At 35.8% G+C, this 12817-nt stretch overlaps 1 protein-coding gene across 1 annotated transcript in view; it reads right to left on the bottom strand.

The window, feature by feature from the left end:
• The window catches only part of TLL1 (tolloid like 1), a 122569-nt gene that overhangs the window by 71298 nt on the left and 38454 nt on the right, over positions 1-12817 (bottom strand). The gene's annotated exons all lie outside the window — the stretch shown is intronic.

A 12817-nucleotide genomic window follows, 5' to 3' on the forward strand; every position in this document is an offset into this window, starting at 1 on the left:
TACAATCCCACTTCCAAGAATTCAGGATCTATAACCTCAAACTTTCATTTCTGCCTATTTTTGCTGAGATTTTATCCTGAGATCTCCCTGCCAATTCAAACTTAGCATTCAAGCTGAACTCAGCCAGATTCTCAATTGCTGCGAATGAAGTCAACAGAGCATTTACCAATTAACAGGAGCTGAAAGTGGTTGTTTATAATTTTTATCCAAATTCCTCCTTTTCCTGCTTCCTCTGTCAATAGCTCTAATTTTTGTGCCCTCAGAGTACAAAACCCCTGGATTCAATCTTGGTGTTATCTTCAACTCCTTTCCTTCTTTCCCCCATCCAGGGAGACATCACAAACTGCTTGGTTGGTTGTTACACAGCTCTACAGCAAACTGCTTTCTTCACTTCACCCAAATAAACCCTAGTCCAAAGTTTAGGTGCTACCAAATCAATCTCTCTAGTCTTCCTCCATCCAAATTGATCCTAAACATTATTGTTAAGTGTATTCACCTTTTTCTCTGTCTGTTTTTTATAGCACACTTTAAATACCACTCATCAGACAATATTCTCATCACAGTAGTTTCATGTCGCAGCAAAAGTCACCCATTTCTCAAAATGCAATGCTCTCATTCACTGGCATTGAATCAAATCTACTCAAAAAAGTTTTTACTTAATCAAAAGGTAAGTATTTTTAAATAACTTCAAGATATTGTATTGCCTCCTCCAACTTACATGATTTTTCTTGAAGGCAAATAGGAGAAATTACATTGAATATGCCTTTAGCCTGCCTTGTAAAATACATTTGAAACACCCCCAGATCATCTACACAGTTAATAATGAAATTATTAAACATAACCAACACTTTTTCTCCTCCAAATATTAATATTTCCACTGTGTTTTTTTTTTTTTTTTTTTTTTTTTTGTTTTGTTTTGTTTTTTTTTTTGTTTTTTTTTTTTTACACAAGATAATGTTTCTTAGAAACCACAAGTACTTGAGACTATTACTGAAATTGTTCAGTGAGCTCTAGCACATTGTGGAACACTATCCTTCCAAGGGTCACTTTGGACACACATCATTCCTCTAGCTAACCTGTTCTCACCAGTGATGGCTTTACCATCACACCAAGACACAAAAGCAAAAAGTGACAGCTTGAAATGTTTGGGTCTCTTTTTCCTTAAGCTTCTAGGAAAAAAAAATCTCAAACTATTAGGGTTTTTCAAAGCCTACAACATAACTCTGTCAGAATTATAAAAAAAAAAAAGTTTAAAAATTACCCCCCATAACTATTAAAAGTATCCTTCAATTTTTTGGAATGCCAGTTTAAGCGTCAAAATACTTTGTAATAAGAGAAGACCATAGTTTTATCTCCTGCCTTAAAATTTTTATGGCCTGAAACCATCTGAAGAAGCCACTCCATATACTTCATCATGTCACAAACCAATGTTAATGTCACAGAAAGCAAGCAGAGGATTGTTTGGGTATGCAAGGCATGATGTTAAGGGCTTTGCTAAGAGCATGTTAGGATTAAGAGCTTTAGTAGCTCCCTCTAAGGAACTTCTGACAGACTTGATCAGTTCAGCTGGTCATTTTTCACACATATTTAATTCATATGTTTCATCTGGAAAATTAACAAGAGCCTGATAATCAATTCACTAGGCAAGAAAACAAAACTGAAACAAATGGATAGAAAAAATTTGAAGTGATCTAAACAGAACTTTAATGTATCTCTACTTCTTTAAGGTTGTGTCCTACCTATTTATTCAATGATCACAAAAACTTGATATTACAGATGGCTTTTTTGTTTATTTTGAAAATTCAAGATTGACAATGAACTTAAGAAATATCTGTTGAAAATCTGAGACAGTATTAAATGAAGAGAAAAAATATTTCAAATAGCTTTTATTATATAAAGGTTCTTAAGAAAAAAGAAAATGGACCTTTTTGTCCAATACTTGATAAAGAAAGATCCAGTCATACCAGATTTCATACCGGGTAGTTGGGGTTTTTTTATGTTTTATGGCTATAACATGATGCACTTACACAAATTCAACAGAGAAAATACATGCATCTGTTTCAAAAAGGTGGACAAAACCTAGTTATTCAGTAAAGGCATGTTTTTCTGTAACAGTGAAGGATTTTTGTGGGGCTGTTAAAATGGAGAAGACGCTTAACCAGCAGATGCGGTTCTGCTTTCATACAACTCAAAAGCTCTCAGTTAAACACCACCTTCTTATTTCTTAAGGTCTTATTTTATTTAAAAAGACAAAACACTGCCATGTAAAGCAGCTAAGTTTGCAACCTGTAACCAGTCATCGCACAAGCAGGAAAGCAAACAGGAAAATAAATAGGTTATAAAATGTATTTTCCATTCAGAGAATGATACTTTAATATTGCCATACAAACCATATTAATGGAAAGGAAAATTAAGATTATCTATAACCTACAGATCAAGCACAGGAACTAGAGCTATGCTTGACTACTTGTAACAAGATATATTATTTCATGATAAATAATTAGTATTCATCTGCAAACTTAACTTCTCTGTGCTAACCTACCCTCTCCCAAAAAGACTCATCACCACAAAAAATACCCAGTATTCTAAAAGAATAAAATATGCTATTAAGGACAGCAAGGAAACATAAATACAGGTATAAAATAATTTTCAAAAAAGAGATTTATACTATTTTATGTTTATAGATGTATACACATGGTATGAGTCAATGAGCATATACAGTGAGAATAAAAACATCTTTCACAATTTTCAAGATGTCTGGAAGAAAAATTATTTGCTAAATACCATAGGGCTGCAATATGTAGTAAGATGTCTCATTCTAGGATTTGAAATAGCAATTAACATGTAAGTCTGCAAAATACAGAAAGGAGGATGAAACTATTCCCAGGACCTGATTTGCTCTGATGGCTCCATAGGCTTTAAACACGTTCAACTGAGATTCTTCCAAACTGAGATGTAAACTGTGATCTTGTCCTGTGAGCAGATGCAGAGTTTTGACAGGGGGATTACTCTTATGTCAGAGAAGATACTAATGAAAGGATTAAGGCAATACTAGAAGGCATTTCAAAACTAAGGCCTCAATTTTTGGTACGCTACTGGCAGTGCAAAGCCCATTAGAGAAGCTGCCAGGAACAGACAACAAAAAATATTTAAAAAAATCCGCAAGGCACAACAAGGTAATCCTGAAGAGTTCCTTTGACATCCTTAAAGTGGGATGCCCAACACAAAGCAAAGCCTGATTGGTAATTCATGCATTAGGAGGTGCCAGAAAGTGTGCTAGACAGCTTCAGGGCAGGTATTCATCTAAATCCACATGTACAGCAGTTCCCATTAGCAGACTCTCTATAGCTGAGTCATTGAGCACTTCCCTGCAACAACACAGCTATGTGCACTATACTCCAACTATACTCCATCCACCTTGGTGAGTCACTCTGTTCCTTATAATCCATTCACAACTTACATAACTGCCTCTAAATCTGAACAGAAAATGCAAAGATTAAAGCAAAGTAAGATAATTTTATCTCATTACAAGGAAAGCAATACACTACTACAACTAACCTTATTCTGTAATACACTACTACAACTAACCTTATTCTGTATTACCACTGTCTTTAATCTAGTCCAGTCCTTCCAAGATTTTCAGGTGCAATACACATTTCTTTTAGACAATATCACACTGAGAACAAGACAGGGCAAAGAAACAGCAAAGATCTTGTGTAGAACCATGAGCTTAGCACTGCACGCCATATCCTGAACTCTGTCATTGTTCAACACAAGAGTTACCTCCAGTTGTAACTGTGCAATAAATTTCCATGTTGCCATACAGAGCTCACAAAACTTTCAAGAGAAAGCTAATTCAATCAAGTGTTGAATAATTATCCAAATCTATTTGGCTTTTTGTTGGACAAAAACGTGACAGAAAAAGTGAAACTTTGACAGCATGAAATAGAAGACCAAGGTAGCCTACTTTCAAAGACACAACAAAAAAAAGTTAGCTATTTCAGGTTTTTCAGTATGCACCATTTCCAAATCTACACAAATCTAAGCAATTGTCACAGAAATAATATACATACTGAAATAACTTATATATTTGGAAAAGCTGACATACGCACACCTAAAAAGGGATGTAACATGTTTGACAGGCTGCTTCCATGTTTCCACCTAAATTTTATAAAATAGCAAGTTTATCAACACTCATACAAATTCTATTTTTCAAACTCACAATCAGAAAATGATTTTCCCCATGGAATGTATCATTTCCATTTCTATCAGAAAATAAAATAATGATGTCAGAGCACTTTAAACATCTCCAGACTGTACACCAGTTAGAAATTCATTCCTCCATTCTTTTGAACGTGGCATCCCTTGACTACGGCTCACATGGACACACATAGTGACCCAGAAATCAGCTAGCTTGTATGTGGTAGTGATGCAGCCTTAGAAGAACAAATTGTAATGCAATTTACTCAAATTTTTGTGACTCTACATGTTGACACTATTACCTGCAACTCACCAACGTCTCACCTCATCCACCCCCAGAAATCTTCCCAGTGTTCCGCATGCACAAAATTTTGGCTTCCTTCCATTGACTATGTGTTCATGCTTATAGCTAGGACAAACAGGTAGCAACATCCTTATTGGGATATGCAAATGCAATATACTTTTCTTAGAAATCATTTAAATGAGAACAAGATAGGGCAAATAAAAAGCATACAGCAGGGAGCCAACACCCTACTGTTGCTCCCAAGTTACACTTACAGAGCCCCATCTCAGGTAGCATTTCACAACAGTCACTCCACGCTATTTTCCGGTTCCGACCAAACTGACTAGGACAAAAATAACCAGGGAGGACCTGATTGTGGACACAAAAACAGCTGTAGAGCCAAAGGCAGAATAAGAGAAATAATTGCTGGAAAGCCATCCACCATCCTATAGAGTGAACTGGTTGCTGACAGCCCTTCCAGGAGCACACCACAGTGCAGGTGGGCTATGGAGTGAGTGGCATGCAGCACTGGGGCATGTCCTGACTTCTTCAGAGTAGGAAACACCTCTGATATGAAGCAATACTCATAAGAAAAAATGGAATAATTGTAATACACTTTATCTGAGCAGAACCTTCACTTACCAAAAGAGACATTTGTAGAGCTCGATCTTTTTGAAAGGGGACACTCATTTACTAAATATGTTTCTTCATGGCACAGATAAATGTCAGTTTACAGATATCCATTTGCTCTGATCTAATTCCAATTTTTACTTTGTCTTTAATTTCAAAATAGTGATTTTTTTTATTTCCATTTTCTTTCTGCTTTGTTTTTAGTAACAATTCTCATATTTCTCAAAAATTATCACAATTAAAAAACAACAACAACAAAAAAACTTCAAAAAAGCAAAGACAATTCTGACAGAAGTCGCCATCTTAGATAAAAGGACAAGCGATACTCCTAAACTTACTGCAAGGTGTTTTGAGGACAGGTTCTTCAATATTGCAAAAACTACCCTGTGGAAGGTTTTGTTCTTGGTTAAACTGCTCAATCTGGAAAGCTTCCTGACTTTCAGTAACTATTTTCTTTTTTTATGCAATATCATCATCAACACCACACATGCTTTGCAACTGATGAAAGTGATTCCTCTCATATACTGGGTTAACCACTGAACTGAATGCAGAGGACACTGCTCAGCAAACAGTAAAGGTATTTGCATACTGTAGGCAAAACAAGCAGCTACACAGAACGTTCTTCACCACCCATAACTGCCTCAGGCCAGATATTGGGAAAACAAAGAGAAATAATCTCAAGGAGACCCATTTATCCATCTTGAAATATTAATATTTCTTATTATAATTTTCTACATTTCAAGTTTTTAGTATACACAGTTAGAAGTTTAATAAAAAATAAATTGAAACATACGGCTTTCTTCAGAGCATTTATTAACCACTTCGAAAGGAAAGTCATAGCAAGAAACCAGTGACTCTTGGGAAGATCCATGAGTGCCAAAAATATAGGACAATCACAGCTAATGTTTGTTACCGCAGCAAATGCTGACCTGCTTTATATGAAGTTACATGCAAGAGAGAAAAAACATAATTTCCTGGGCCTGTTATTCCTGCCACTGAATAGCAGAGGGAGTGGAGAAAACAATTCTCCATCTTCCTGGGAACGTTGCTCGTCACCTCTAGCAGAAACCATTGCAGCAATATTAGCTGAACTTCAATACAGTGATAACTGACTCTGATTTCTGGCACAGGAAAAGAAGGCTGACGGTCCATGAGGGTTGTTTTGCTGTCCCCAAACACCTGAAAACATTGACTTCTGCTATAGCTGGCTTTATTAAGGAGGCTAGAAAACTAGAGCATGGGGCAAATTCAGATCTGTAATATCAACACTCATAATCCTGTGTGACCACTGTGATGTTACAATTTTCAACTTAATTTTACTTTGAAACTCCATTATCCTGGAAAGCCGTAGGGTCAAGAGCTACAAAATTAATATACGGCTAAGATTTCTTAAAATAGAAATAAAGACTCCATGAGGCAGAATTATCACTCTTAAAGTGAAATCTTTTTTTAAATATTGAAAATTTGTAAATATATAAGACTGGAAAGAAAAATATAATTTGTTCTGAAATTAAGAACAGATTTTAATTATTTCAGTTAATCAGTGAACGGGAGGATAACTTCAAAAATAAGCCACATATAGATGAAAGGAGAAAAATCTTTGTTGGAAAGAAAGTTGTCAGTCTGAGTGTGTCACCTACAGGAAACAGCTCTTAGGGCTGAGACAGACAGGGCAGCTGCTACAAGGCCTCCCCAAAGATGCAAGTCTTAGACATTTCCGTTCAAACACCAAGAAAGCAGAATATCAGCACCAAACCTAGTGAATTACAAGCTACCAGATTATGCATGGCACAAGTCAAAAGATTAGTTTAAGTAGCTAAAAAGATAGAGGTAAAATCTTTTACATGCTTTTTCAACCTCCAGACTTTGGAAAAGAGAAAAGTTAACTTCCAAACCATTCAGTGGAATTGTAAGGATTTCAGAGAATAAATCCCTTTCAAAGATGAAGAACAAAATTAATAAAATATTTATACGTGAATAGACTACTGCTGGTACAGAGCAAATCAGATTTGATCTCAACTTCAATTTAACATCCCAGTCCTTCAGTGACAGTAAACTCCAAAATTAAGTAAAAAATGATAGTTTCTGATAAGATGAAGGATTAAATTTATACACATTACAGGAGAGTAGTAGTTCCCTAGTCTTACACTTTTGTAAGCATATTTCCCTGGGTGCATTCTTCTTCTACAAACACCCAGGCAAATCATGTATTAATGGCTCCCCCTGAAAGAATCCTGGTACAAGGACAGCACAAGCATGGCCAAAGCCTGCAGAGCACAAGCACTGCACAGCAGCCCTGAGAGGGAAGCAGCAGCAGCAGTTGTCTGAGGAGGGAAACATAATAAAATAAAACTAAAAAAAGGGATAACTACTTAGGTAAGCTATCTGGCTTTGGCAATATCAGTCTTCAAGAAATTCCACAACCATAACATCTTTCCGCTAGTGTTACAGGTTGTTACTGTGGAGTAGAAGTGGATAAGGAACTTATAATTAGGGAGAGAACTCCTCTAGCAATTTTGTTCTGCTATGGCAATAAGAGGCCACAGCAACACTTTCGTTATTACTTGGCATTAGAACATAATAAGCATGTCACAATAATGTTACAATAAAGCAGCACTGATATAGGTGGAAATCCTCTCCTTCTGTACCTTTTCCTCATCTACAGGAAATGAAAAAAATGTAGTTCATTTTCTCACAGACATAAAATCCCAAGTAAGCTAAAGTAGTACCTTGAAAACAGAAAATCCTGAATAATCATTAAATGCAACCAAAGATTTATACAGAAAGCCACATGGTACAGAAAGGAAAGTGCATATCTAAGGGATTATCTGGCATTCAGGATCAAGGTTGTCATCGTACCACATGAAATAAATACTGCTCCATTTGCATGGAGCAAATAATATATTTATTTATATTTATATTATTTATCTTATATTTATATTTGCATGGATCATCTTCTATTTAAACATGGAGAATTATTAAACTGTATATAAATAAACCCCTATTATAGGTTTCAGAAGTGATTTTCATTATCAGCTGCAGCTTCCTGTTTCCATCATTTTTGTCATGAACCTCACTTAAGTCATTCCATCTCATATTTTAGCACATCATTCTGTGACTTGGCTCTGTGGAAAAGGAAAGACTAAATAGCTCTTAAGGCTGCTTTTTTTGGCAGTGATCCAGTGCTTAATACAGTGAGTTCTGGGTATTGGACCAAGGCAAGTCTACATTTCTGTCTTCATATTCAGTCATTGTCTTCTACCACATTTTTTTTCTTACCAGAGTACAAATTTTAGTCAATAAAGCTAAAAAGTTGAAGCTTGATTCCTTAACTCTGTATCCTCCAATTCATGTAATCATTTAAAATAGAAATTATGAGTCTCATGCATCATAACTATTTTCCTTGCTTGTCTCTGAATACTGTTTCCTCCCTCCCCCCACATTTGTAATTTAAGTGATTGGGTTTTATTTTCCCATGGAGACTCTGCACAGCTGCTGATTATTTTTTGGACACAGCAAGTAAAAGAGAAAGGGAAAAATTATCCTCTGAGTTAGTGAGATGACAGTAAAAGTACAGTGGAAAAGTATTGACATTGTCCAATGCCTAATATCAAGTTATTAAATAGAATTTAATATTTGATGCATCTGACTCCTACACAGCTTAATATTTTGAGCAATTTTAGCCATGAGAATACTTGAGACAGAAATTATTCCATCATTGTAATATTTTGCTTCTTGATGGATACAATGAAACTTCATTTCATCTTTGCATTTATTTGTTTGCTCTTGAAAAGCACTACTCAACATAACTGCTTAAAGCTTTTTTTAATCCTTGTTTCGAACCAGTAAAGAGTATTAGCCTTTTGCAAGTAGTCTGCTGCAAGCCAGCAGAATCTCCACCCCATTTTGAAGAGAATTATGGCACCGAGTCCACACTTACTCATTTCCTAGTTTTTGGCACGGTGGTAATTCAAGCGTCATCCATAGTACTTAAGCAGGAGAGGTAGTGGAAAGGACAACAAAAAAATACACAACCTCAGCTTTCTCCTGTCCCTGTAATTTCTTTGCAAGACTGGATTTGTCCCCAAACTTGTGAGGCTGCAACCACTATTTCCACCCCCAGGCTGTCACAAATTGATTAAGTTAAATTGTGCATATTTACAGTGGGATTTACATAAGGACTTACAGTTTGCTACTTGTTTGCAGCTGATTATCAAGCAAAATAAGATAAAATCAATTTTATGGTGAGAAACATCTAAGTCCCATGAGTTTAAATACAGACCATTCTGAGGTGTAAAATGGTAGCTATGTGAAGCTTCAAGAATTTCACAAATCTTAAAGGAAAGCAAACACAGTTATACTTTGGTTAGGCTTTCTATTTCCATAAAGTCGTCTCATGCTGATCCTCACTTCATAGGGCGTTTTAGCTTGCATTTCAAACTGAAATACCAAAGAGCCAATTCAAATAACAGATCCTGACTTGTTCTCCATGTCAGTTATTCTTCTCTTCTTGCCTTCATTAAGCCACTGCAGCTCCTTATGTACTGCTCACCACCAGATTTCTTGTGCTCCTCTCTAATAGCAGCCCATATGTTAGCAGGAACAGCGTACCAGGGCCCATTTGCCATCCCACTTGCAGACACTGCTTCTCCCTTTTCAACTACAACAGCCTTAATTGCAGCTGCTGTTTGCATGAATACAGAGAAGACAGATACCGAGAATTTAATTTTTTTAATGGATTTGTTTCTTAATTAATAAAGATGTTACTGCCTAAATTAGTCTCAGAGTATTTTCAGATGTCTTTCAATACAATTCAGCAGCTGAAACAAAGTACATGAGCCAAACATGACGTTTCTAGCCAGCTCACCCTGGGTTAGCATGGTCTGCTGGCTATGAGGGCTGTGTCTTTTGACAGCAACACAGTAGTGACCTTAAATAACCTCTTAATATATTGCTGGAAATAGGAATTACACAAGACGCTGAAAATACTAAGCTTCTTTCAAGCTCAGAGAAAACACAAATATTTAATATAGCTAACATTCAGAGCAAATATGCCAAATTAAATATTAACCTTTTTAGAGGCCTGCTGTTTAGCCTATGGCATTAAGGATCTAATATTTCAAATTTCCTTGACTATTAACATTTTAGAAATGGAGAACTGTAGTAGGTTCTTCAACTCCTAGATAATCTGCTTTCTTTATTCTTTTATGCTTTCAAAGCAAACAATTCAGAAATAGACATGAATATGTAGAAAACCAAGGAAAAACACTTGACCAAGTAAAGAGCAGTCAGAAAACATGCTACTGTATCGCTTACCTCTTAAGTAGACCATTTGTATTATTACTGTATTTAAAAACCATTTTTATTTAACTCTTGGACATGGTGCTGGAGACAAATCCTATATTATCAAAAGGCATACACTCCTGTAAATATTTAAGAGACTTGTGTTCCACATGTGGGAGGAAAAAAAAGCCAGGCACACAAAACATATGCTTTCTTCTACCCACTATCTCTTCTCATATGAATTCTGGTCTGTAAGTCATAATCCTCGATGTCCACGTTTCTCACGTACAAATTGTGTCAGTACACATACTTGTTTTAAGTGTTTCCCCAAGTTATTACGAGAGTGACTGAAAATAGATTTCCTAATAAAGAACAAAACAGAAGGATTTGCTGAGACAGTGCTCTAAAGCAGAGCTCTTTAAGGCATTGGTCTTTGAATATGAGAGTGCTCAAATAATACAGTGTATTTTGGGACAGATAAGATTTCAGGTGAATGATCCTGGGTCACTCCCATTCCTTGGAAAGAATTATTAAATTTAAATTTTATGTTCACAACTAAAATATCCATAGACTATCATTTTATAAAAACTGACCTGTCTGAAGTTCTTTTAAGAAGACAAGAGTTCAGATTGTGGATTGGTAGCATGAATACTCTTTCAGTTATTAGAGAGCTGTAATATCACAGCCCTCTTGTGAAAATCATAAGTTATTCAGTTATTAGATATTCCCCAAAAACTCAGATCCCAAAAAGAAAAATATTTTATCATAACATGACTATTACTGGTATAAATACATTCAAGTGGACAATTCATCCAAATGGCAAAATATCAAAATAGATTAAAGTGTCAACTAGAAGCACCTTCCCTACTCTGAAAATCAGTGACATTTATGATTTATAAATGATTCTTGCACTAGTTCTGAAAGTAGATTTCTTTCTATCCTCCCTGAACAGGAAAAAAAGAACAATATTTAAAGATAGTCAGCTTTTTAGTACAATCTGTAGAAATATATCACCAGAATCTTGTAGAAATGTCATACTCATTTTCAACCGAAGGACTGACATATTAATCTTAGAACTAACAATTACCTAAAAAAGATATAAGGCAGAATAAGGATAGACAGATAATTAAGTAAGTCAAATAATAAGTCATAATGTAGGGAGAAAAAAAAAAAATCCTGTACTACAGGAATTAATTGGGTTTTTTATGCAGACAAAAGTAAGAAGCATAACTTTGGGTTATGAATATACCAGAAAACTGTCTTTGCAGCATCCCAAAATCTTTTAACTTTGATGAATGTGTTAGAAAATCGTGAATACACAAGAGACACTTCAGAGAGCAGTAAATGACCTAACACAAAGGTTGAGAACAGAAGACATCTTCATGTGCTAAAATGACTTCATTTGTTTTCATAAAACATGGGAGGAACATCTGTCAGGACAGGAAAGCATTTTGGAACAACTTAAGGCATCAGAGCTGAAATTGGCAGGAGGGATTTGGGGGTTGGATTTTTTTTCTGAATGCTTGTTTGGCTTCAACAAAGAGTACTTCATATTTCTGTGACTTAGAGAAAGTGAGCTAGAACTTTAGAGCTCAGACTACACAGAAAGGATTGCAAGGTTGCTATAAATTTTGAGAAAATATAGGAAATTAAAGATCCATGGAGAATGGATTTTTGGAGGTTAAAAGAAAAGCTTAAAAAACACGTATCAGTGCTACTCCACCTGCAACAGTTCAACATTTGGAAAAAAACGCCAAAAAGCTTCTGAATTACTGAACCAGTACTTCTATTCCCAGTCCTATGCCTGAGTGACTTGATTGATCCCACCTGTTTTTGTCAATTTGTGATATCTCAAGAAGTATTTATTGGCACTAAAAGAAGTTACCCTGATAAAAAGAAATATCTCAAGGAAATAAGGCACTCTGCTAATTCCACAGGGATTTTTCAGCACTAACAAAAAACCTGAAAGGCAAATTGCAAGAGCCTTTGCTGGTTCCCCAGGCTGTGCTGAACAAAGTGCAGTGCTAACTCCTGGTGAGCTGATGGTGACAAGCAGCCTGTCCCCTGCCTTGCAGGGCTCAGTGCTGCACAACATCTCACCCCACCCCAGAGAGCTGCCCCTGGACATTTCTGAGCAGTGCTGCTCTTTGAAGAGCATAGCCCCCAGTCTCAGCCTAGCTTCACCTGCCACCACAGAAACATCATTTGGGTTTATTAGTTATATTATTAGTTCCAGCATGGGAGTATGAAAATAACCTTTCTTTCTAATGATTACATTGTTTTCCATTTGGCAAATGGATTTTTCCCATTCTCCATGTTTCAAATATAGAATTAAAATCAAAGTCACTATTTTTGGTTAGTCTGTATTATTGGAATTTTATTTAAATTGCAAAGCAGAAAAAATGAGTGAATGTAGAAATT

The sequence above is a fragment of the Zosterops lateralis genome, assembly GCF_965231275.1.
Source record: "Zosterops lateralis genome assembly, chromosome: 5".
NCBI classification, from domain to species: Eukaryota; Metazoa; Chordata; class Aves; order Passeriformes; family Zosteropidae; genus Zosterops; species Zosterops lateralis.